Source organism: Silurus aristotelis (assembly GCF_946808225.1).
Source record: "Silurus aristotelis genome assembly, chromosome: 14".
Taxonomy (NCBI): Eukaryota; Metazoa; Chordata; class Actinopteri; order Siluriformes; family Siluridae; genus Silurus; species Silurus aristotelis.
Genome location: NC_139587.1, coordinates 6,790,265 through 6,814,252, shown reverse-complemented (window position 1 = coordinate 6,814,252; position 23,988 = coordinate 6,790,265). Strand labels below are relative to the sequence as shown.

General features: G+C 35.9%; 1 long non-coding RNA gene across 2 annotated transcripts in view; it reads left to right on the top strand.

The window, feature by feature from the left end:
- LOC310737282 overlaps positions 1-23,988 on the top strand; it is a 243,502-nt gene that overhangs the window by 13,724 nt on the left and 205,790 nt on the right. For both annotated transcript variants that reach the window (XR_014536793.1, XR_014536794.1), the window contains exon 2: positions 13,317-13,396. This is a non-coding gene — a long non-coding RNA (uncharacterized lncRNA). The remainder of the gene's footprint in view (positions 1-13,316; positions 13,397-23,988) is intronic.

The following is a 23,988-nucleotide window of genomic DNA, read 5'->3' as shown; positions in this document are numbered from 1 at the left end:
ACATTTATCCTGTGCATTACACAATTACGGTGAATGAGGGAGATGGGGGGCTGTATTGCATCTTTCCACCCCCACGGAACTGCTGAGTCCTTAAGAAATAAGTCATTGCTCAAGTGCTTTTCTCCGCAAGCAAGCTCTCGACAGCCCAATTACACCATCAGTTTCTAGACGGATATTTTAAGGCAACATATTTAGACTGCAGGGCAAAGACTGTCAGTTAGGCCTATGTTTTCTCCTTTTATTGCTTATTCGCCAGCTTTAGTTGCTCCAGATTCTTCTTGTTTTATTTTGTGTGGGAAAATCACCAAATGTGAGGCATGATTTATTTGTCTGTCAGTGGTATGATAATAACCCATGATGATTTTGGGAAATGAGTTCCTCCAGCTACCCTGGTCAGATGCTGATGGAATTACCTCGTGTCACCGCAACACAGGAAGAACATTCTCCTGAGTTTGTTAAATCACTTGAACATTTTCCCCAACATCTGGACTAAATAATTTTATCAGTATTTCTTACCAAATATTTTGCCAGTTCTACATTCATTTTTTTTTTTTATCCTCTTATAATTTAGTGTTGGTTCAAATGGCAAGAAGTGTAAAATTCCCAATTCATCAAAGAACACAGCTACTGTTTAACACCATGCTCGACCCTTTTGGAGAAAATGGCCTAAAAGAAAAATTACACTTGTACACACACTACACCTGATACACATATAAAATGTTGTTATGGTTTTGAATGTTTCTGGTGCTAAATTTTCACGTTGGTGCTGTGTTTTCATTATTCCCAAGAGATAGTAAAGGTGCTTTTCTTTTTTCATCCACAATTTTTCAGTGATATTCAGAATCACATTAATAAGAAATCAAGCATAGAAATACTATAGACATCAACTGCTTGACTCAAAGATCCGAAGACCATATGACAAAGCTGGAATATGTTTTAGCAGAGACTTGGCTTGGCTAGTTATCAATTTACAAGAGGACAAGCATGATGGTGTTGATAACAGTATTAGCATAAATATTTGGAAGCTGTTTGTACACAGTGTACAGATGCGGAGGTAAGAGAAGTGGACAGACCTAAAGTCTAAAGTGCTGCTGCATCATGCACTTTAACTAGAGATGAAAGTTAATGCTTTCTGCACATAAAGTCTTTGCTTTCACCTGATAGTGCCAGTATTAAGGTATTATCAGTTAGTAAAAAGGCATTTTTGGATAACGTAGGTAATGGTTAACAAAAATAAATGGACAGATAAATTAAAGTAGGATGGAAGAACTCATTTAATAAAAAAAATAATAAAATGTTGGAGTTGCTCTGAAGATTAATATCCATTCTTGCATATTTTTTTATTAAATAGACTTATCTTTACAATAATGATGAAAAGAGTCGAATATACCTTACTTGTAGAATAAACTAGTCAAATATTTGGAATATTTCTTTCTTTCTTTTTTTTTTTAGCTTAGGTTTATGCCCAACATATGTAATGGAACTCAGTCATATGCTTTTCATATTTAGCCCATGCAATGGTCTCCCATATTATAAATATTCCCCATAAACTTTATTGAACTTTTGATGTTTCTGAAGCCATATATCCAACTTTTTCATCTTTGCCTAAGATAGAACGTAGGCCATATTTTAACAATGAATCATCAGCATTTCATTTTATACTTTGTCCTAAACTTTGAACTTGAGTCACACTTGATTTAAACCAATTCCATATGAATTTATAGCATCAGAAAGATAAACCAAGAAATGCTTCAATTAGATGTTCTAGCACTCTCATCCTTTTCTTATTGCATATAAATGTCTGAATATTTGAATGTAAAATGATTCCAAACACTTTTTAATGTGCAAACAGAACTGACATTTAACATCTGATGAAACTAAAACAACTCTCACATAAAATAACTTTATATGCAGTCTAAAGTGTTTATCTTTATACAGTGAAATAAGTTGAAGCTTATCTCAGCATAAATTAAAATACTGCACCAAGTATGACTTACCTTGATATATGTGGTTGAGAAAAAAAATTGGCTAGCTTGTGTTCACCGTGAGAGGCCACGTTGATTTCTTGTTTCTCCTAGTTCTCAAGACGTCCTCTCTCTCTCTCTCTCTCTCTCTCTCTCTCTCTCTCTCTCTCTCTCTCTCTCTCTCTCTCTCTCTCTGTATGTGTTTGAACCGATGTGTTAACTGAAGACTTTCGGACCCTACCTCCTGAAGTCCAAGCCTTCTACATCTGGATAAATGCTTAACTCCCCCCTCATTCTCGCTTTGAGCCGGCCTGTGCAGAGGAGGAATGCAGCGCTGACTTGGCTTTTATCCACCCCTTTTCTCTCACTCTTTTTTCTGTCTCTCTCCACCTTTTTCCTTCCCTCCTCTTTTCATCCTCTCTCAGGTGCTCTCACTCTTACACTACTACCTGTGGCACATACAGTACCTCCCTCAAAGGCACACACACTTATCTTAAAATTCAAATGTCTTCTCACCCAATCCGTGTCTGGTTTACTGTTTCTATAGAGGAAGAGTTTTTTTCCCAGATTTGGGGCATGACTGAAAGGTCATCATGTCACCATTTGTGGCATATTATTCACAGTGCATATACAAAAGAGTAATTGGTGAATAATTGCTAATGGCAAAACCATTAATTAAAAATGTTGTATAAAATAGCGATTATTGCACTTGGGCGGCTCTGTTTTCTCAAATGCAAAAAACATGTGCACATATTTAATATTCATCTTGAGCGTCTTCTTCAAAAGGAATGCAAACATCAATGAAAAAACTCACTGAAGATAGAAAGCTTTTAAGATGTACCAGGCTAGATGTCATTGCATGCACTATTCGTGGCACACTGCAACTCTACCGACTTGTGTAAAAGAAATCCTAGACTTCTTCCAAATTTTAAACACCTCTTCCATTTGTGGCTTTAAGTCCATCTTTCATAGGAGGTCTGTAAAATGAATTTGTTTCCAGTGCTCATGTACCGTCCCCCTTTTCCCAGGCTGCATTGCTTTTTGTGTCTTCATTCAGTTTTTGTGCTTAGACTCTCGGCGCTTCTCATTTTCCAGAACTCTAACATGTCTTCTGGCACAGCGGGAACTGCACACTTTATTTAACATTCCAGCCCAGTGTTTAAGCCACAGCTGGCAAATTAATTCAAGTACTTTCTGCCCTGTTGTTCTGTGCTCTGATTGCGAGTCCAAACCCTGGGGCCAAAACAAGTCACACACTTAAGGAAGACCTAGAGACATCTTATAGTACCTTAGGATAATTTCAAGACATTATACAGTTCACATCCCTTTTTATTTCACAGGAGTGAAACAAAATAGGGTGCATACATTGAAATTCTTTCTGTTTTATATTAAGTTGGAGAAAACAAAACAACAACAAAGAATACTATTTAGTTGCTTAGGCCTTTGACATCCATGCATTTATTTATAAACTTCTATATGCCATTTTAAAAATGGAATTTACTTTTTCTTTCGCTCTCACATACCATAGGATCTGTGTTTTGTTCTGGCAGTTAAACATTTAACATTGAACCCTCAAAAAAGGAGACCGCATAGGATAGGATCTCACAAACACTTCAATGCCTGAAGCACTGCTGTCAGCACTTACAAATAAATCCCAGATTTGTACTACTCTGATACAGAGTCAGGCTGAGACGCTGTCAGTATCTAAACACAATATACATTTGAGAATTTCTGTGATACCAGGTTTATATCATATTGTACAAATTCACAGCTAGTTTTAGATATTTTCTCCAAAAGAAAACAAGTATTTAAATATAGAAATCTGTTGATTGTAAAATATTTGTGTGTGTAATGTAGTGTAGTGTGGTGTAGGGTAATATAATAATAATAATAATAATAATAATAATAATAATAATAATGATAATAATAATAATGATAATACAAATTATAATGATATAGCCTGAAATTCATTGGTTAGGGTTTCAACCCCAAATAGTTTAGGATATTTTCTTTTTATAGGTTTACAGTTCATCATGACTAGGGCTAGATTAATACCTATACTAATTGTTGAAATAATCCAATTAAATTCTCTCTAATTTATACATATATATGAACATGTCCCATCGCAAATTATGGATCTTGCTCGGATGTAGTAGCTCGTTAGCAGCAAACACGGCTTGTTATTATGTTTTTGGCTCTTTTTTCTTTTGGCTTTTAATTTTTTTTCATACTATTGTGTACTAGAAAATTAATGGTTGGAGCTGATTGCTTTGGTTGGAGGTGGTTTTCAATTATGTGACAAGCACTTTTTGCATAAATAAACGTAAGCCTACTACTCAAATGCTTCAGATGCCTTCTGGGGATAATTTTGTAGCTCTTTGTCACCATTAGCACTGTTGATTGTTGACCTGGACACCAAAAACATTGTGGCATTTTCCATTCTGGATATTGTCGTCCTTAAAATGGACAGCAATGCTATTATTGCATTAGTGAAAGCCCTCTACTTCTTTTTCTTCTTTTGGCTGCTCCCATTAGGAGTCGCCACAGCCGATCATCCTTCTCCAAATCCCCCTCGTGATCCGCATATTTAATTTGGCACATGTTCTATGCTGGATGCCCTTCCTAACACAACCCTCCCCACTTATCCGGGCTTGGGACCGACACTAAGAGTGCACTGGCTTGTGCAACCATAATGGCTGGGTTAGTCAGGACCGGAATGGCATGAGTGTCAGGACCTGAACAGATATGTATAAAAGTGTAAAGCATGTTGGGTAAAGGTAATGTGGGAAAGCAATTAGCGGCCACCTGGATAATAAGGACACATATGTACAGCTGCTGTTTATACACTTCAGTTTAGCATTTAACACAATCATCCCTCAGCATCTTATTGGGAAGCTGAGGCTAATGGGCCTAAACACCTTCCTTTGCAGCTGGATTCTGGGTTCCTGACTGGGAGACCGCAGGCAGTCTGGATTGAGAACAGCATTTCCAGCACCACCACACTAAGCACTTAGGCCCCTCAGGGCTGTGTTCTCAGCCCACTTCTGTTCACTCTGCTGTCTCACAACTGTGTAGCAATGCACAGTTTATCAATAGCACATTGTGGTGGGTAATATTAGCAAGAACCTTAAGTCAGCATACAGATCAGAGGTGCAACAGCTAACAGCTTGTTGTAGAAGCAACACCTTATCCCAGAATGTGGACAAAACTAAAGCGATGGTTGTTGACTTTAGGAGAGCACAGAACGGCCATTCTCCACTGAGCATTAATGGATACAAATTCCTTGGTGTTCATCTGGTGAAGAACTTCACCTGGTCACTCAACAGCAGCTCCATCAGCAAGAAACCCCAGTAGCGCCTCTTCTTCCTGCGAAGGCTGAGGAAAGCTCACCTCCCATCCAGACCATGTTCTACAGAGGGATCAGCCAGAGCATCCTGAGCAGCTACTCGACTGCTTTTTTTTTTTAAACTCTGAACATTTATTGTGTATATGTTTACTAGTTAACTATAGTTCTCATTTTTGCACATTGTACTGTATAGCATATTTTATACACTAGCTAGCTGACCCAGAATAGTGTCAGCATTTTTCTATCCTATTTGGTCAGAGGGAAACTGTTACAGCCAAGCATGGTTTGTTTGCCACTTCCGGACCAGTGAATACGACCGTACTACTGTTTTACTGCCTCTGAGGAGTGGTGCAAATTATAAGTATGCATCTCTTGTGAGTAGGTTGTATTTTGTTTAAATTTTTTTTTTTGTCATGTTATTAGGCAAATATTGATTTCTAAACTGCTCCAGATGATGTAGGTTGAAAATGATATTTACCCTCCATATGCGAAATTCCTTTCTCTCTCTGTAATGCCACACATTGTTATATTGCGTTTTTGTACAGTATTGATGGTTTGTATAATTGCGACAGGATAGTGGTGGTATTAAGAGGTGGATTAAGTCGGGTAAGTCCCCACTGAATGCCCAGGTACCGAATGCACGGCCCGCCACTGATATACACACACCCCCCTTTTTACACAACAATGAGGAAAAAACCCCACCAAAAACAGAGAATTTTACTTTTAGTGACTTTTTCTATTTTTTGCCCTATTTTTGCTCACTAGTTTATCAGAAATCCTCTGTTTCTATTTTGCTGTAGTAAGAGGTAAAAAGCATAAGAGTCAATGATCTTGGATTCTCTTTAAGAGACTCAATTCAATTAAAATCACCTCTTGAGTTTTTCTATTCTCGCTTGATATCCTGATGATCTATTCTTAATAACTTTAGCCTTGTGCACAAGTAGCCTTCATTATGTACTGATAATAACAGACTTACCAAATGAAGTAATGTAGAGTTTTAAATGCAGTTCGTTTAAGTTTATGCAATCTTGGCAGACACCTTTATCCAATAGCGACAGCTGAGCTGTCAGCAGTGAGGGATAAGGGGCTTACACCCAAGCCCAGCAGTGACACCTTCGGTGATGCTGGGATTTGAACTCACAACCTTTTGTTCAGAAGGCCAACACCTTTTACACTGACCTATCCCTTCCATTACCCTTACTACTGTTCCTCTTTACACCACAGTAATGAAAAAGATAGAGAGCAAAAGATTCACAGATCTTACATTCCACCCACATTTCTGCCCTTGCGACACAACTCTAAAAATGGATATGGACTTCGGCCTTTTATCAATTGCATTTGAATGGCCAGTTGATCCCTGAAAAGGTATTACACGTTTACTATGTCTTCCCCATGTATTGTGAAACTATATTTAAGCTTGCATTTTTCTCTTGGAATTGATTTTGTGAATCATAATTGTTTCATCCTCGCTTGCCAAGTTAGAGGACATCTTAGATCTATATAAGTGCTGTGCTGTCTTCTAACCATGACTGACTCTTGTGCAATGATTATTTAACTTGAAGATCCCTACTGCTTCTCCCTGGAGCAATGTTTGGCTTTTATTCTCATTTCCTATGGTCTAATTACCACCGATCATTACAAATTCGATTAGTGCATACGAGGGCAGCAGGTTGCCGTTGCAGCCAACATCCCCCCAGACTGTGCTTTGTAACTAGTGCGGGATGTGTTGAGTTTGAGGACTATTAAAAATTTCTCAGAGCATATTTAAGCATGTGAGTCACACTGGGGGGGCAGATGGTATGAGCTTGTGGGCTGCCTGCCAAGCCTCCTCTGGCTGCCACCATGCTCTGAGAACCCTCGGTGCTCATTAGGCCTGATTGTTGTTGCTGATCTTCACCAGTATCTTCTCCTGCACCGGTGAGCCCAAGTCTAATATTAGAGTAAGTTCAGCTGATCCGGAGCCAGATGGACAAACCAGAATAACATCCTGATTATAAACCAGATGGGCAAACCAGAATAACATCTGGCCAAAGATGTTGTCTGTGTTTGGTTTGTGCTAAGCTTATTCCATGGTGTAGTTATTGATATGCCTGTTTGTTCTACATGGGTACTTTAGGATCATTTTGCCATCAGCGATATCATTGGGATTTTCTTCCATTTTCTCCTTTGGATGATGTGCTGAAAGCAGGGCTTGGGGGATCAGCAATGAAACAGAGTTCTATGTTTCCCTGACGTTGATGTGCCGCAGACCTCATGTCCTCATGTTGAGATAAGCATGAACTTGAAAGATTGAAGGCATTAAAGAGAAGCCATTTTGAAGATTATCAAATAGCAGGGTTCCTCAATGGTTTCATTCTGATCATCATTAGAAAATGGCTCTTGGCCCAACCAGAATGTTTTGCTTTGCTTGGAACGTCTGGTTTGGCTGGGAGGCAAATTCTTCAGAAAAATAACATTTAAATGCATGCATCTGAGACTGTACATGTAAGCTTGGATGAAAGGGTTTTCCTCCAGAGGTTTCTCAGCCCATAGCATTGACAAGGATTTGGTTTTGCATGTTGTTTTACTCTAATATTCTTATTGTAGCAAGCAGTGGAATAAATTATAGTTCATACAATAAGTGAACTTTGTTTCAACCTGAATATGAACAAATTTATTCATAAATTATTTGCAAGAAATTGTACACAAGAAATGTTGTATACGTAAATTTACTTATAAGCAGACACATTAGTGTCTCTTTATTATTCTGCAAATTGTTAATTTCTATGAATTAACTGGTTTCCAAGCAGTGGTAGATGGTAACAAGGCTTTTCCATGCATCTGTACTTTAAGTTCAAGTTTATTTCTATAAAGCTTTTCACAATGGACATTGTCTCAAAGCAGCTTTAGAGATCTTAAGAATTAAAATGAATTTTGTTGTATTTATCCCTGATGAGCGAGCCTGGGGTGACTGTGGCAAGGTAAAACTCCCTAGATGTTATGAGGAAGAAACCTTGAGAAGAATCAGGCTCAAAAAGGGAAACCATCCTTACTTTACAAGAGTATTTCCATTTGGGAAGTTTTACTTTAACATCACTACGTTCTCTCTAAATCAAATATCTTACTTTTTACTTGACTACATGTGATATCCATCGTTCCTTTTTATTTATGAGCGGATAAACACTTAACTGGTCAAACACACAACAAGCCACCAAACAGGGTAGACTGTGTGCTCTGTTTTAAACTTTAAAAATTACATTACTTTAGAAAAAGTTATATTAATGTAAATATTAATAAACTAAAGGAAATCGATTCACAACAAATCGAAAAATAATACTAGCCATTCAATTGGGTGGACATTTTTTTATACTTTAAAAGAAGGAGGAAATAATGTGTATTTTTGATAGTGATGCACTGCTAAGGCATTATTCGATGATTTAGCACATACCACATTCTTTCTATGGTGATTTTTCATTGTGAGGTCATTATTTTGTTGCTTTCAGCTCTTTTATAAGGATTTGTGGGCATCATTGATTAACTTTTTTTTTTTTTTCAGCAGATTGGCATTCATCAACACCTTTTGATTCTACATGAGCACAACAAATAGTCAGCATTAATATGACAGGAATTTTTAGATCGGTTTAGCTAACCTTTCTGATAATAGTGCCTATTTAAAAAACAAATCCACTTGCCCACAATGTTTCCCCCTAAATGCACTTGCTTTCCAGTTGTTAATGATGATTTATTTTTTATCTCGTAAAAACAATCATGCACTTGAAATGTCTGTTCGTCACAGTGATGAAACAAACAGTGAAAGTTCATTAGATGATTTTTCTTTTATGAAGGTCCTCTGCTGTGTTTTTGCGAATACTCGCATATCCTTAGCCACAGTGACTAAAGAGTTTAATTAGCCTATTAGACATGAGGCACATAGTTGGATTTTGCTGAAGGAAACAAATTCTAGCTGAAGCTCGAGTGCTACACTTGACAGCTACGGACCGACTTATAAACCCTGATAATTCATGACTTACCTTTCAAAGTACATCTATTATACGCTTACCACTTACTCTTCATTTGTTTCTGAAGACTGCAAGCTTCATTATTTTCAATTCTTTCAAGTGTATGGCATGTTGATTTATAACCTGTAGGAGCATGCAGTGGTCTAGTTTAAAGACTGGTTTTTACTGCTTTTTATTCTGAATGAGAACAGGATTAATGCTGGCACTGTTTGTGATCTTTATTAAGAAAAAAAGATAGTAGCGAGTAAGAATACTTAAGGGACTCTTCAGTCATGGATGGGATTTACATTGTTTATAACGACATGCTAATTAATCTGTTTCCTTGTTAATCAAGAAAACACACACACAAAAAAATAAAAACTTAAAACACAACAGAGTGTGAAATACTGCTGAGGTGAAAATATTTTAACATTAAAAAACAAAAGTTTATGAAAAATAATTTTAGAAACTTATTTTTACAGTAAATAATGAAAAATAGACATAGTTCTATCCTAGCCTGAAACAATTCAAAATATTTAGATTATTGAAATAATAGATATCTTTCAAATAGTCAGCTGTTTAAACAGCAGACACACTCAAAAAAGAGTCTTGCCACTAATTGATTAAGCAAACAATTCAAATGTTATATTTAAAATGCTATAAAGTAACTATTATGGGTATTATATTATTATTAAGGCAAAAATGTAGATGTTGCACATGCGCCTTACGCAAAAAAATAAAAATAAAAAATTCGGAGGAATATTTACTGCAATACTGACTCAGCGACAAGAAAGATTTGGATGAGATGTGGAGATTTTACAGGACAAAAATTATTTTTTTGCTGTGACTGCAGCTATGGGTGAATTAACTATTTCCTGCCTATTTCTTATAAAAAAATATATATATATTTAGAGTAATTTTGATCATTTTAATATGTAATGTTGACTGACTATGTGCCTTATGTTTACATGTGCCTTATTGTTTACATTTTTATTTTTATTTTGTTTACATTTTTCACTACACATTGTTACTGTTTATATGTATATCTGCTCATACATTATCCTTTTATATATATATATATATATATATATATATATATATATATCTATATATCTATTTATCTTTATACCTATATTCTTTTACTTTATTTTATTTATTTATTTTATTTTATTTTAATAGTTTTTCTCATACCTTATAGTTATTTATCTGCCTCCTTTTCTTTCCCCCATCCTATTCCCTCATGCCGGACCATCGTACAAAACATTTCACTACATGTCGTACCCTGTATGTATGTGTATGTGATGAATAAAATTCGATTTGATTTGATTTGATATGTTTTACAGATTACGTGTTTGTTTTTTTTAAACAGCTTTGACAAACTATTTTACTTTGTTAATTTGCTAACTCTCAAACAAACATAGAAACGTTCTCTGAATGTAAACGTTATAAACGTTACAAATGTGTTGGCAAACAATTGTAACTCCAATCATTGTAAGATATACGATCGACTATATGCATCATTTTAAGCACATTATGTGTCCATGATGTGTCATCATGACATTTATTTTACTTTGCTAGAAATATTCTTTGAAAATATGCTAAAAGTTTGCTCATAATTACAACGTGGAAGAAGTTTGTTTGAAATCTTTGCAAATTTATAAAAAACAAAACAATAAAAAAGAAAATCTCATGTAAATAAGTATTCAAAGCCTTTGCCATGACACTTAAATTTGAGCTCAGGTGCATCCTGTTTCCATTGATCATCCTTGAGAAGTTGTTCTACAACCTGATTGGAGTCCACCTGTGGTAAATTCAGTTGATGTGACATGATTTGGAAAGACACACACCTGTCTATATAAGGTCCCACAGTTAACAGTGCATTTCAGAGCACAAACTAATCCATGAAGTCCAAGGAATTGTCTGTAGACCTTAGAGACAGGATTATATCGAGGCACAGATCTGAGGAAGGGAACAGAAAAACTTCTGCAGCATTGAAGTTCCCAATGAGCACAGTGACCTCAATTATAAATGGAAGGAGTTTAAAACCACCAGGACTCTTCCTAAAGCAGGCCACCTAGACAAACTAAGAGATAGGGGAAGAAGAGCCGTAGTCAGGGAGATGACCGAGAACCCGATGGTCACTCTGAAAGAGCTCTGTGGAGAGAGGAGATCCTTCTAGAAGAACAATCATCTTTGCAGCACTCCACTAATCAAGCCTATACAGTAGAGTGGCCAGATGGAAGCCACTCCTTGTAGCTTGTACAAGTACAAGTGTTGTACAAGTGTTGAGCAAAGGCTGTGAATTTTTATGTCCGTAATTGTTTTTTTTATTTTTAATACATTTGCAAAGATTTCAAACATATGTCTTTCATGTTGTCGTTATAGAGTATTTGTTTTTAGAATTTTGAAGAATTAAATCTATTTTGGAGTAAGACTGTAACATAACAAAATGTGGAAAAACTGAAGCACTGTTAATACTTTCCTGATGCACTGTATAATCCATTATTACTATTTCAGACACCTCATCGGTGTTACATCATTCCACATTTTTGCATTTTTGCATCCAGTTTGGGACAATCACTAAATTATGGTATGGTTTTTTTTTAAACTGAACTTTACTTATGTCATTTCTTTGTAAAAGGGTTGATGTCTATTGTTTTTTTTTTTTTTTGTTTGAGTTTTGAGACAGGATTTAAGCAAATGTTTCATTTAAGTACTGCATTATGTCCTGCTCATTTTTTCTTTTCTTTTTTTTTGACCCTGTGACAATTGTAAACAAACAATTTAAAAGATTTTACATATATATATATATATATATATATATATATATATATATATATATATATATATATATATATATATATTTATTTATTATTATTATTTTTTTTTTTTACAATTTATTTAATATAATTAATAATTAAGGAAATGTAAAGTAGTTATATAAAGTAAGTAATAAGTTATTGGAAAAAAGTACATTTTATGTATTACACAAGTTTAAATCACAGATCATCGGTTTACATAAGGCTTATTTAATTTATTCACGTTTTACATTGAATTTATATAAATAAATTGGATACAAAATTTAGATGTGATTGAAATACATAAGTTTTTACTTTTGGGGTAAATACTTTTTTTGAGGGACTATATTCCATGATTCCATGATTCTAACTATATTCTCACTATATTTTTTCTCTTTTTAAGTTTATATTTAAAATGTTTGCCGGTATTTATATGGGTTAAACATACTCAGTGCTGGCTTATACAGCTACTCAGATAAACAAATCATCTGAATATAGTTCACACATTTAGTTCAAGCATTAATTTCAATTCAATTCAATTATATTCGTATAGTGCTTTTAACAATGCACATTCTCCCAAAGCAACTTTACTGAAATAAACATTACAAATATACATTTTCACATTACAAATTATTCCTTATAATTTTATCCCTTATAAACAAGCCAATAGCGAGAAAAAAAGTCCTTGAGATGGAATGTGGAAGAAACCATGAGAGGAACCAGACTCAAAAATGGAACCCGTTCTCATCTGGGTGACACTGAATGTCCATTCATTTTGGTTTTATCAACATTTGAGGTAATCAACTGTTTACTGATGGACCCTTAAATGCAAAACTGTTTATGGCAATTGCAGCCCTAAGTCACTTTGGCAGACTAAAATCATGGGATAGGAAATAAAAAGAAAAGAACCTATTTTTGTATAACATAAAAGCAAGAGACACTGTACTCTCATTGATCCACTAATGCTGTAAGAAAGTGAGCGTAAAATCTAAATCGTGCAACTAAACACACCTCTTTTTTAGTCATACCCACCCAATGCACCAAATGTTTGTTACTATGTTTGATTTATGTCTAAAGTCTAAATACTGACGTGTTAAATATTGACGCTCTTAACTATGAATAAGTCTACTAAAGCTTATATAAAGTGATATTTTAAATACAAGACCTTTTTTGCCCTATTGTTTATTCTCGATATATCACTTACTTCTCTGTTGATACTATTCTTTTACAGACTCGGGGGTGTGGAAATATGTTTTACAGATGTGATCTTTTGATGACTGATGGAGCCCAGGCAAGGTGATGATCAACCTGGTGAGTCTTCACTACACTGATATCAGATGCTTGGGCCATTAAATGTGTAAGAGAGTCTTAATCTGCATCTATGTCTAAAATTTCTGCCAAGTGTACACCATGTTATGCATTTGCTAGAAAAAGGAAAATTGACTATGTGCTGATTTCATAGCTCATCCATCATGGAGTTTAACTTCTATAGCTTTATTGAGATAAAGCAAGAAATAGAGAACATGTGGGGTTAGTTATACATGATTCCCACATGATTCAGGTCACAGTGTTCCTAATAAAAAAAAATAAAAAACATGAATACAGGTCTTTACTAGAATACCGTGCCATCTAAAGGTGAAGGGAGGAGTATTTTTTCTCTCAGGGCATAGTATCTATGCCAGCAGGTGTTACTCAGCTGCATTACCTTTCATCATTCAGATATAAAATCTGTGAACTATGTCTGGCACCATCCCTTTCCCAAAAGCTTTCACCTGCCAGTCTTGGTTACGACTCTTCTCTCAACTATTTCAATTTCATTCAGCGTTTAAAGCTGAGTTTCGATCAAGGCCTATGGCACGTCAGGCAAGGCAAAAGAAGGAAACGTGATGATTATCAGTGTCTCTGTGAAGGCACTCTGGCAACTCTCTAGATCTGGAGGTCCCATGTGTCCAGGAAGTGAGTATGATTCTCATAAAACTGGACAACCCAAAAAAATAAATTGCCCCATGCTGTTTTATCACTGGTGATGCTGTGATAGGAACAACAGTGCTAGGCAGGGCCCCTTATATTTCAAGTAAGAGATTAAGGGATTTAGTATTATGGTCCCATGATTGGATGTGGAATAAATAAAATAACACAGAGCCTTAGGTGGGGCTGTTTTTATAGGTGCTATCATGGGGTCACTGCAGTGAATATTGCTTTGTTTTAACAGCAATGGGAACCAAGGGAAGCTTTATAGTAAATTACTCATTATTGGATATAAAAGTAGTTCCAGTGGACAGTTACATTCATGGCATTTGGCATCCAGAGAAGCATTTATCTCATTTATACTTCTGACCAGCTATGGGTTTGAGGGGCCTTGCTCAGGGGCCCAGAGGTGTTGGCTTGCTGTGGCTGAGATTTCAACTCAAGACCTTTAAATCCAAAGTCCAATGCCTTAAACCCTAAGTTACCACCTCCCCTTATACATACATATATGTTTTAAAAATCATAGAAATATGAAAATGTACATGTGAAATCTAGAATATATATATATATACCATTAAGTTTTATACCATGACAATGGTGAAATTAAAATTTATTTATTTATTTATTTATTTATTTATTTATTTATTTATTTATTTATTTATTTATTATGTATATACACTTGTTCTGAAACATTAAATGTAATTAAAACAGCATTTTAATGTTTCAATGAATGCATTTGCTGTCAGAAAGTAACTGACAATATCAAAACTGGCAATCAGTGCTGGAATGGCTTCCTTTCTTTCCAATCCTTTACTAATAGATTCTATCATGTGTTATTTTAACCTATTATATTAGAGTATTTTCACTACATTACAGTATTTAAACTTGAAGTGATGTTGATTCAGTAGTAGAGTCATGATCATGACAAGGCATGCTTATAATCAGTTGTTGAAAGGACTAGCTGGCATTTGCTGTAGACTGGCCAAGAATTGATTCCAGCTCAGGGCTACATCTTGTTAGACCACGAGGATGAATCTTAGAGAGCTTTGAAATATGTGTAATCAAAGTTTTCAGAGACCTGCTGACAGATATAGAATGCCAGCGCCAAGAGAACATCAAACACACGGGAAAAGGCTTCATTAGAACTGGTAGGTCAGTGCAGCTACCTGACATTTTTCAGCAGGGTAGTGGAAGATGGCCAAAAGCACGACAGGACATCAGAAAGAACTGAAGCAGCTGCATAATGCATGGAGATAAAAACAGTGCAAGCCAGAAGAGCAAGACAGAAAGCAAGAAGAGTCCGTCCATGTCATGCTTGGCACCAGACCTGTGTCCAAATGCTTTGTTGACATTAGGCAGAGCGATCTGAGATCTGGAGAGGCATCGTGAGGTATATACATGTTCGAGATAAAATGTAATCGTCGAGGGAAACATGCGGGAGAGAGCATGTGTGTTTTATTTTCCTTGTTAGCAAAGAGCAATGAATTTTACCAGGAGACGGAGAGGAAACCTCTGTACTGTGACATGCTGTAAAACCTTCTGGTGCTTTAATTGTGGAACACAAACTCTAGGTTACGTTATAAGATGTTGAGATATGTGGTCTTATCAACACAACATTTTTTTTTTTATTGATTTTCATAATCAAAGTCAGATGCTCTTGGTTTACTCCCAGGAGGCTTTGCTTTAATGAGTGTAAATGTATGGTGTTCTTAAACTGAATTATGGCTCTTGTTCGCATTTATCTCAGCCACTGAAGTGAAGTTCAAGCAAATTACTGTTTGGTCCCCATAAAACATTTTAACGAGAAACATTAAATACATGCTTATGACAATAAGCATTGTTAAATAGTATAGGAAGAATTCATAGAAAAGACTAAAAACAATATATCCCATACTAGTATGTTGAAATATTTCAAATGTATTTGATATACAGGTTACATTCTTTGCTCTTTGCCAAGATTTCCAAGTCATCCTCCATAATGTATAGCAAATCACAGTACATATTACCAAGGGAACAGAATATCCCATATTTTAGTAGGGACCCCATAAACAGATTATTTCTTTTTTTTTTTGTATACTACATGCATGTTTATAGACAGGGGGTTTATGGAAAGTAACCAGAAAACCTAGAAGAAACTTACAGTCAGTGAACACAAGGGGAGAACCTATGAACAACTTTCGACATAAATCAGAGTACCTAAAATCAGATTTGATAGGCAAGGCAACCCAATATGGTCCATTGAGGTGGTCATGTATAACTTACAGCCATGTCTGCCACATACTGCACCACAGGGCCATTACTAAATGCTACAGACACCGTTGGGCTTCTATTAACTCAAAGAATTTAAATATCATAATCCTCAATACTAATAAAATGCTATCCTGGTAGCACAGGGGTGTCATATCACTAAAGTTATTTTAATCTAACTTCCTTCCTTATGTTAGAGCCAGAGGACAAACGTCTTCCAACATTATTTTTACCATTATTCTCCACAATAAAATTGAACCCGTTCCAGACTGTGGCACAGATTAAAAATAACACAATAACGCATTCCTCAGTGGAATTTATAATTACATGGAAACGTTACTTGCTGGTATATTGTTTGTGTATCACTATTGTAATGTTTTTGTAACCCATCTTGCTTCAATGTCAATAGCTGGTGGAGCATTAAACCAATATTTTTGAACCTTCTGTGGTCCAAAATGGTATTTTTTGTTCATTAAACTAATCCAGCTTCCCAAATGATTATAGCACCATGTTTCCACTTCATTTATGGGATAAAGTATGAATAATTGTGTTGTAAGTATTGAATAAAAGCTCACACCTGGCACTGCTAAAATTTCTTTAAAAGAACTTTGGATCTTCTGAGCCTTTTGTAGCAACAAAAAAACAACCAAAAAAAGTAGTTTGTGAATGTGAACTTATTACATAATTTTACTTTGATTCGTACTGACACATATATTATTTTTAATTGTGAACAGCGATAAGGTAGCGTGCCTAGGCTTTAACTCTTATAGCAGAACTAATCTGGCAACCATCTGTTCAACATCTCCTCAGTGGACGCACATGTTCTGATCATGGAAAACATTCACCCAGGCTTCCTGTAGTCGATTATCCTCTGTTTTCAGGAGCTGTTTGCTTGCTCTGAAAATGCACTAGGTGTTTTGTTCTACACTGGAAAAACTTGAATTGCTTATTGTACACAGGGCACTTGGTTAGAGTCAGCACTTTTAAGCCTGGATTGGTTTATACAAAGTTCTATACTGTATTTTAAGACCTTGCTTAATAATCTTTATTATTATTTTATTTATATACAAAAATCAAATCCCTCCAAAAAAGAAAAAAACGATCAAAAAGAAATGTAAAAATCCTCTAAACACTAATTTTTTTACTTATTGTATGATTAAATACTACTACACTAAAACTAGTAATTCAGTGTTCCTGCCGAATATTCCGACATCATTGATTTATTTATAAACTACTATATCACACGGTAGCATGTCAATTTATCAAGATGTTTGGGTCTGTGTGCGGTTTTGCAAGAAACACCAAGCAGTTTGTAATAACCACTGTCTTATGGCCTTATGCAAGTGCACACATAGAAAAACACATACACCAGGCCCTGTTACAAGCATGTACATGCACACAAATTCTCCAGGATATGTAAATGTCACTCCTTCTTCAACAGGAAAGCTGTGTACACAAATAAATTGTGCTCTTTTGATTAGCGGTGGTTAACATGCAGACATGACCCATGCCAAGGCATGACAGTTTGACAACCATGCACAAAAAAATTGGATGGCTAGAAGTAGCTTTGTCCCTGGCTTAACTCACACACAACTAACACAAACATACTCAGGCATTCTCATAAGCTTCTGTAATTATTCGGATAGATCAAGAAGCTTTATATTGTTTGTTGATTGTATTGCTAGTTATAAAGCATTGCTACAAGGAGATCTAACAGTGTATTTCTTTATATTTTCAACCTAATTTTGCATTATTATTACACAGGAAGTTTGAAAACTTATTTTATGTTCAATGCTACAGACACTCCCTCCAGCATTTTTGAGACAAATAATGATTATTTTTTACCATTTGGCTCCAAAAGCAAGCAAGCTGTATATATACATTCCAATGCAAAATGGCCTGCAAGCCAGTTCTTGCACATAGATTTTGCTAATATCCTCCGAAGCTGACTGTCACAGAGAGGTCAGGAAGCTTATTCATTATTTCAGTATTACAGTACTAATTACAGTTAAAAAAAAAAAACACTTGGTGTGACCAAAAATCCGTTTTCCGTTTTGTACATAATATAGATGCAAAGTTTTTATAACTGTGTGTAGGAGCAGATCTGATAAAACATGAGGCTGTAGGGACCTGTAATGTTTTCTTAAATTTATGGTCTTATGTCCATGTATGGATGCAATCAGATGAATGCACGCATATGCAAGTAATCTATGAGGCTGAAACAGACATGTGAAATGTGCATGTTTTTTTGGTGTTTTTTTCCCAGACTTTTATAGAAGCATGTTTTATTTATGTTATGTTTCACATTTGGAAGTCTTGGCCTGGGACACTTGAATTAGATCTTTTAGATGTTAATTTTGATTTGCTTAAAGTTTTATAAGTCAGTAAGAAATTAAGGTTTCTCACTTAATAATTAAAGGTACACATATTTGGTGCAGCTAAGGAAGGAAACAGAAAGACAATAAAAAAAATTATAATAATAATAAAAAATAAATTATATATATATATATATATATATATATAATTATTAGATTTTTTTTATTTCTAATTGAAATAAAAAAAATTGCCTTCAATGTACTGAATGTATTACCGATTTTTTCTTTTTTTCTTCTTTTTACTTTTCCCAGGATATGCCACAACTCTGAACAAGATACAGTTTCAAGGCATGGAGTTAAAACATTGCTTTTTAAAGCTACAGCGTCCTTTTTAAATCCAGACCTGTAGTAACTGTCTATGTAGAGTTTTGCATTTATGAGCTTCCATGTGAGCTTCCTTTCAATTTTTATCTTCCTGTGATTTACGGACGAATTGCTACTTAAATCTTGAGAGGTGTAAATGAGCATGTTAGGGTTTGTCTGATGCCTTGTAATGGGCTAGAATGGAAATGCTCATGCTTACTGTTCCAGAATATTCTGTGAAAACTGGATGTATGGTGGTGCAGTGGGTATTGTTGTCATTTAACAGCTCAAGGGTTCCTGGTTTGTTCCTGAGCTCAAATTACTGTCTGGTACAGTTTTACATATTCCCCATGTCAGTTTGAGTTTCCTATGGGTTCTCTAGTTGCCTCCCACAGTTGCAATAGAAGGACAGGCTGTTATAAAAAATCCCTAGGTGTGAAACCTGTACATGCGTGTAGGAGATCTACACTGCAGTAGATTGGCATCCCAGCCAGATTGTTATCCTACTTGTCATTTAGTATTCCTGAGATACTGAAGATTTGAAAATGTTGTCCAAGTTGATCTGAAGATGGTAACAACCCCAGGCTATTTCGGTGTTTGTTGAAAAAAAAACCCCATCTTGAACTCTTTTGGCCGAAACATTCCTAGGCATATGGTTATAGTAACTAATCAGACATGGAAAAGATGTGGAAAAGCCATTTCACTTGCTTCCCAGACACATGGCAGGAGGCTTTTCAGAAATGTAGGCCACAGTGAACAATATCCACAGTAAATTAGCACTGTCTCCAGAGAGACAGGTCAAGCTCTAGTTACAGAAACTCTATGAGATGCGATGTAGGGGTCACCTGGAGAATTTCTCCATGCTAAGAGTTCTGTGTCTGATGGGGTGTCCAGATGCTGGGAAGCTTCTTCTTCTTCACACACACACACACACACACACACACACACACACACACACACACACACACACACACACACACACACACACACACACACAAAGTCATAACCTTTGGGAGATCACAAGACGATTTATTGTCCAGCTCACCTTGTACTAGGGATGTCAATGGGAGCATCTTTGAAAGCCATCAGTTAGTGTATGGTTTATTTTTTACATTACACAGGATACAGGTGAGAAGATTGAAGAAACCTATTTAGGACCTAGAGTTTTAGTCAGTCAGAATATGCATCGTACAGTGAAATAGAAAGATCACCCTCATCTTCAAACATCAGTCAGTTAAGAAATCCTTATTGTTATCAATGGAGGATTATTCATAGTTGCAGGAACTCAAATCAACTCTATTTTAAACTGATTGATAAACATTTTAACAATGTTTAGACAGAAATAATATGCTGTTCTATTTATTTATTCAACTTTCTAGCCCTATGCTTGCTTTATGAACATTTTCAGAGGAGGAGGAGCAGTAAACAGGTCAATTAATGAGAGTTTTACCACCAGTTTTTTTAATTGCAATTTAAAAAATTGGACTAGCTTAAAACTTAACTTGTATAATTTCATTTTGCCCACTGTTTACTGTGACTCAAATGGAAGTTCTCAATCTTGGTTGCAGTTTTACGTAGCTGTTCCAAAAACCCATTCAAAAGTTCAGGTCCTTCTTCGAACTCATGCAAATATCCTCAATTATTTTTGTTGCTCACGATTGATGTGAACTTAAAAGGGAGATCGGTCTACATGGACGTTTTACCATCGATCGAGCTTTCAGACCCCTTGTTGTTCACACCACGTCTTCTTTAGAAGTCAGAGCACTTGTAACACTGAATTATTGAAAATGTCCTTCAAAATTTATACAAAAAAATTTCAGACGTGTCTGGAAAAAGAAAACAACCAGGAGAGCTATTTAATTATTTAATTATTTATTTATCAGAATAACCATATCAAGCATATGCATCAAAAACTAAATAATGTATATCAGTGCAATTTAATCCAGTTTAATGTACTGTATTTAATTTTAATTAAATTCAATGCCATTTTATTTGTGTAGTGCTTTTGATCCCATATACTGTCACAAAGTAGCTAATATGCAAGCCAGAGATGAAACTCCCTGATCCACAATGAGAAAGAAATCTTTAGAGGATGCATACTCAAAAGAGAACTCATCCTCATAAGGGTGACACTGGATAGTGCACATATACAAATTTTCCTTTTTAGAACTGTTTTCTAAAACCCCAGTAAGTGCAATTATGTTAGCAGGAAATTCATTATAGTTAAAAATCGAAGTCTATTTCTGTTATCAACTGTAAAGTTCATTGATGCTGATTTGAGTGCAAAATTGTAACAATTGCAGTTCTAATTTATTATAGGAAAACTGTTTATCAATTATTAATTGCAGTCATAGCATCAAGGGGTTTTCGAGTGATGAGAACTTCAAGTAAAACATCCAAGAAGCAAAAAAGGGTCAGATTATTCAGACACATCTTATAATAATATAGTACTATTGTATTATTATTATTATTATTATTATTATTATTATTATTATTATTATTATTTAACAATAATGGAGATGGCCAGACTGGCAGTAACTACAGGTGAATAAAGTTGATCAGTCACACCATGAAGTTATGGGAAAGAGTAGTGGAAGCCAGGCTAAGAGAAGAGGTGACATTTGTAAACAACAGTGAGGATGTTGATAAAGAATTATAGAGAAGGTCAGAAGGAGTTGCATTATGTTTGTGGATTTAAAGAAACCGTACGACAGGGTGCCAAGAGAGGAGTTTTGGTATTGTATGAGGAAGTCAGGTGTGTCACAGAAGTATGTGATGGTGGTGCAGGACATGTATGAGGACAGTGTGACAGCAGTGAAGTGTGCAGTAGGAATGACAGACTGGTTCAAGGTCGACATTGGACTGCATCAAGGATCGTCTCTGAGCCCTTTCCTGTTTGCAGTGGTGATGGACAACTTGATGGATGAGGTCAAACAGGAGTCTCCCTGGACTATGATGTTTGCGGATGATATTGTGATTTGTGGTGAGAGTAGGGAGCAGGTTGAGAAGAGCCTGTAGAGGTGGAGGTACATGCTGGAGAGAAGGGGAATAAAAGTCAGTAGGAGTAAGACAAAGTACATGTGTGTGAATGAGAGGAAGGGCAGTGGAGTGGTGCGGTTGCAGGGAGAAGAGGTGGTGAAGGTGGAGGAGTTCAGGTACCTAGGGTCAACACTGCAAAGTAATTGAGTGGGTGTTACAGAAGTAAAGAAACGAGTGCAGGCAGGGTGGAGTGGGTGGAGAAGAGTGACATGAGTGATTTGTGATAGAAGAGTATCTGCAAGAATGAAAGGGAAAGTTTATAGAACTGTGGTGAGACCTGCTATTTTGTATGGTTCAGAGGCAGTGGGATTGACTAAAAGACAAGAGGCGGAGCTGGAGGTAGCAGAGCTGAGAGAGTTGAGATTTTTTTTGGAAGTAACGAGGATGGACTGAATTAGAAATAAGTTCATTAGAGGGACAGAGCATGTACAGTAGGATGTTTGGAGGCAAGGTGAGGGAGGCGCGATTGAGATGGTTTGGACATGTGCAGACCACATGCGGTATATCGGTAGAAGAATGCTAAAGATGGAGCCAGACAGGAGGAAAAGAGGAAGCCCAAGGAGAAGGTTTATGGATGTGGTAAAAAAAAAAAAAAAAAAACATGCAGGTGGTTGGTTTGAAGGAATCAGGTGTAGAGGAAAGGGGGGTATGGAGACAGATGATCTGCTGTGGCGACCCCTAATGGGAGCAGTCGTTTACGAAGAATATGAAGATTATTATTATTATTATTATTATTATTATTATTATTATTATTATTATTATTATTACTGCTCCTGACCACTTAAGCTTAATAGAAATACTTGCCAGTATACCAGTGCATATATTTCCCTGTATTAGTTTGTCCTGTAGTAACCTAACACTACTTTTTCTTGTTCCAAGTGACCCCACAGACATTACTAGTGTATTTTTTCCACAGGTTTTTACCTGTGACAGCAAATTGCAGCTAAAAATGGGTAGCTAACCTTAAGTTCTAGGCCTAAAGTAAAACAAATCAATAAAATGAACCCTAAATTAATCTTACTGAGATAATCAATAGAGGTATTCAAACCATTGTATACAATTGTGCACCATTTTAACTGGGTCTGAGATAATTTTTTCACATATCTGAGATCACCTCAAAATGCTAAACCTAACCAATTGATGATACATGAAATAAATCGACAAATCATTCCAGAAAGTGCATGAGGTAATGTTCAAGTTCATCCCAGTGCTCATCTTCATAACCACAAGATGGCTCTCTCGCCCATTCTTTTTGAACAGGATATAAATTGCCGGTGTCGAGGAAAAGGCCTCAGATTTATAGCTTCTAAAAGACTGCCATTTGCCCTATGGGCTCTTTTTGCAGACACAGATTATTTCTAGTCCTGGTATAAATTGCACTGTCACCCAGGTTTCTGCAGTAAAATCCACCATTAACTTTTAGTCCAGGATTTGTCTGTGTCTAAAACAATGGGGTAGCTACATTACGTAAATTTATACATCATGTGTTAAATGAGTGATAAAAATATTTTGCTCAAGGTTAGCCTAGTGATAAAACTCTTCAAAGTATACTGGACATAAACCTCTAAAAAATACCGGCAGTGGTTTTTCTTTTATTTTTTATTTCTCTGACAGAATCAATGTTCCTTCCATTCGGAATATAAACTTTAAGTGGAAGTTCAACTGGACCTCCTTAAGGGTTACCGAATCATACTCGCATGAAGTTGTAGACAGTGCACTTAGACTTTACAACCAGAAAGGGCTTGGGTTGTATTTAATTTCCACTTGCACTACCTCAAGCTTTCTGTTTGGGTGATTTAGCTCTAAAAGTGTATCATAACTTGTGTCAGATGTCAGGTATCCTAGAATTGACTGACTCTTTAAATGGTGTTAGTTGATTTTATGGTTCTGAGAGTATGGTTTCCCGAACCATAACAATCTTCTTCTTCTTCTTTCGACTTCTCCCATTAGGGGTTGCCACAGCGGATTATC